Below are 4,383 nucleotides of genomic sequence, written 5' to 3' on the forward strand. Positions count from 1 at the left end.
TTATGATGTGTCAATGCACATTCATCAATTGTAACGAATGTACCACTTGGGTGGGGAATGTTTATAATGGGACAAGTTATGCATGTGTGGGGGCCAGAGGTATGTGGGAAATCTCCGTACCTTCCCTTAATTTTGCTGTGAACCTAAAACTGCTCTAAAAAGTAAAGTCAGTACAAAGTAGATTGATATCAAATCAGTAGACCTATGGGGTATGTTATTTGTGGAAGTTGCTTGGGTGAAGCTCTGGTGCTAGCTGAGGCCAGCTGCCAAGTGTGCTGAGGCTGGAGTCACTTGTGATGGGCTCTGGATGAGGCAGCTAGGTTAGGCAGGGTGGGACCCCAGGGGAGTGTGGGATGGGGCGATTGCTTTTAGCCAGGTTCAAGGAGAGCATCAGATTTGCCCCTATATGTCTGGACCAGCCAGGTAGAAGGTGAACACAATAAAAAAACAAAAACAAAAAACAAAGAAATAATGGGGCCTGCCAGCGCTTCTGTCCCCTGGAGAAAGTTCCCCCTGATCCCTGCCCTATCCAGCACTTGTACTTGCCTACAGGCAGTCAATGTCATTCCTTCATGTATGGCCCAGGCACTTTTCAAACTGCTGCCTCTGCACTGGTGGATGGTGTGAGTGAGTCTATGTGCAGGCCCTTTAAGAGTGAAAGCTTATTTCTTTTAGCCCTTTGGCTCTTTCTGACATAAGCCCCACTGGTTCTTAATGCTAGATATGCCGGCTTCTTTTCCCAGTGTAGGTCCCCAGGCTAGGGGGCCAGAAGTGGGGTTCAGACATCTCACTCTTCAGGGGGGACCACTGTGGTTGTGATATTCCTACCACTTGTGAATTGCCACACCAGGAGTATGGGTCCTGACCAGACCATGTCTCTGCTACTCCTATCTGTCTCAATGTGGCTTACTCTTTATAACCTTAGTCGTGGAAATTCTGTTCAGTTAGTCCTCATTCAGGTCATTCTCAGTGATAGTTGATTTATATTTAGTGTATAGTTTTGATGTGTCTGTAGGAGGAGAAGAACTCGGGATTTACCTACTCTATTATATTGACCCCTGAAACTACTTTTTGTTTTTTAAACAGAAATTCTAATATCTACAAAGTAAAGTGCTGGGTGGACACAGAAATGAATGAGGCACAGTTATTGCACTCAACAGCTTTAAATGTAGTAGTTTCTCATATACCTGAGTCACTAAAAAGAAGATACAAATAGTGTTTTATGAAAGTGGGATGATAAATATAGCTTCAAAGCTATGAAAAAGGAATGAGCCCTTATATTCAGAGGTGGGAAATAAGTAAAGAACCCAAGGCAAAAACATTTGAACTAAGTCTTGAAGGATGAACCAAAAGAGAAAGGGGAAAAGTTGATAGGCATAGAGAGATCAAGGCATAGCAGAAAAGGCTGGAAAAAAGTTCTCCTCCTTTAATGTACCTAAGAATAAACTGGAGAATATTTCTAAAATACGGAGTAGGATTGCATTTGGCCTGTGGATGAGGCCTAAGAGCAAATTCAAGTTCAATATTTTGGCAAGAGTTGATCAATGGGTTTATATATTGTCAGTAATTTCTAATAAGCTCGCAGGGGATTCCAGTACTACAGGTTCATGGTGGGCCACTCTTTCTGTGGCAAGGTATTAGAAAAATGTATATTAATAAGTCCATACTGTAGGGTACAGGGATTTAAAGTATGTGATGAGGCTGGTATCCAGAGGTTGAGACTGGATCATGGATAACCTAGAGCAGTGGTTGGCAAACTCATTAGTCAACAGAGCCAAATAACAACAGTACAATGATTGAAATTTATTTTGAGAGCCAATTTTTTAAACAAACTATATAGGTAGGTACATTGTTATTAACTTAATTAGGGTACTCCTAAGGCTTAGGAAGAGCCACACTCAAGGGGCCAAAGAGCCACATGTGGCTCGCGAGCCGCAGTTTGCCGACCACGGACCTAGAGTATCATGCTAAGGAATGTGAAGGTAGTTACTATGAGTCCTATGGACTTAAACACTGAGGAGTTTTGCTTGCTTCATCAATATCTCTTTCATATTGTTGACAGAGTATCTTTGTATAATACAAATCTGAGCCAGGCATTTCTATTAAAAAATTCTTTGGAATTAAAGAGTGCTAGGTAAGAAAGAAACAAATGACTAAGGCAGCTAGTTTGAGCAACTGGGCAAAAAAAGTGATAAAGTTGCCCAAGATAAGAACAGAGGATTAAGAGAGACAAGGCTGGGCACGGTGTAGGGAAACAGGGGAGGAAGTAGGAAAGATTAATTCATATTCACAAAGTTCAGTGCTTGCTCAACTTGGTTGCACATTGGAATCTACCTAGGGGTTTTGAAAAAGTGGTGATGATTGGGTATCACCTGCAGAGATTCTGCTGTCATTAATATAGGGAATGGATTGCACACCAAGATACCTTAAGATTCTTCTTGTGATTCTAATATGTACCCAAGGTTGATAACCACTATTATCACTATGTAGCATCCCTTGAGTATAATAATCTTGAAAATTATTTTATCACTTCATTTTCATAATACTCCAGTATAGGAACCAATCTCAAAAGAGCTCCCACTGACCAAAAATGGAACAGTTGGGAGTCTCAAAAGAACACCACTAAAATGGATTAAAACTTATCAAATACACTCTAAAAATCCATGTATTCATAAGGTTTCTTTCTTTTCTTTGTTTTTTAATATATTTTATTTATTTTTTACAGAGAGGAAGGGAGAGGGATAGAGAGTTAGAAACATTGATGAGAGAGAAACATTGATCAGCTGCCTCCTGCACACCCCCTAGTGGGGATGTGCCCGCAACCAAGGTACATGCCCTTGACCAGAATCAAACCTGGGACCCTTCAGTCTGCAGACCGACGCTCTATCCACTGAGCCAAACCGATTAGGGCATATAAGGTTTCTTTTTTGAGATAATGAAAAGGTGACACAACTCTGTAGACAAACTAAAAACCATTGAATTGTACATTCAAAAGTAGTGAATTTTTTTGGTATGTAGATTAAATTTCAATAAAGCTGTTAAAAATATTCCAGTCATTCATATGACAGTTAAAAATACTCAATGCTTACCTTTGGAGGTGTTAGTGATCCTACTCATTATTCTGAAAATGGTAACTGATGGGACAGAATCAAGCAGTTTTCCTGCCTTTCTTTCACAAAACTATAAATCAAAGTAACTAAATAGCCAATGAGGAAAAGTTCTCATTTATAAAAGTCTTCCAGTTATTAAATTAAAAGGAATGATAAAACTATCATATAATAATTTTGCAATGCCTAATAAAATAATGAATCTAAGCAATGATGATTAATAACTATTAAAATCATTAGGTGAGGACCTGATTATGAACTTCACAATGAATGGATCTTACTGACAATATATAAACCCATTGATCAACTCTTGCCAAAATATTGAACCTGAATCTGCTCAAGCCTCTTGGTTTGTCTATCAGTTTACAAGAAATACAGGAAACAGAGGAACATGAAAAACAACAATAGGAAGGGGATGCATTCAGAAAAATCCAGAATATGGGAAAGCCTATAGGAAAAAATGACCTAGTTTTTTCAACAAATGTATTTAAAAAGAAAGAATAAGGAGGAGGAGGAGGGGGGAGGAGGAAGAGGAGGAGGAGGAGAAGGAGGAGGAGGAGGAGGAGGAGGAGGAGGAGGAGGAGGAGGAGGAGGAGGAGTAAGGGCATAGGGAAAAGGGATCTGTAAACTTATTCTGTAAAGGAACAAATGGTAAATATTTTGTACTTTGTAGGTCATAAAGCCTCTGATACAACCACTTAACTCCACTATTATAGGTAGAAAGGAGCCATATATGATTGTAAATAAATGGGTATAGTTGTATGCCAATAAAAATTTATTTTTAAAAAACTGGCTATGGATCTTAGGTTGTCAACCCTTACAATAGATTTTAAAAGAATTTAGCAGTATAGCAAGCAAATACAACATGTAGAGCTCATTTGGGTTGGAAGTCAAACTGTAAAGGTATTTAAGAAACAATCATGCAAATTTGAGCACAAAAGGGATATTTGATAATGTTGGAATTATTAATATTTTATTAGAAAATGATATGGTAGTTTTGTTTTTAAAAGTCCTTAGATTTAGGAATACACATTAAGTATTTAAAGATAACACAAATGATGCCTGAAATTTACTTCAAAATAATGAATTGGAGAAGGGAGAGCTAGTTTAGAGAGAGGTAATAGGTCAGTGGTTCTCAAAGTGTGGTCCCTGGACCAGCAACATCAGTATCATCTGAGAACTTGTTGGGGATGCAAATTCCCTGGGCATCAATCCAGACTTACTGAACCAGAAACCCTACGGGTGAAGTCCAGAAGTCTGTGTCTTAACAAGATCT

Source organism: Myotis lucifugus, unplaced genomic scaffold, assembly GCF_000147115.1.
Source record: "Myotis lucifugus unplaced genomic scaffold, Myoluc2.0 scaffold_20, whole genome shotgun sequence".
Lineage (NCBI taxonomy): Eukaryota > Metazoa > Chordata > Mammalia > Chiroptera > Vespertilionidae > Myotis > Myotis lucifugus.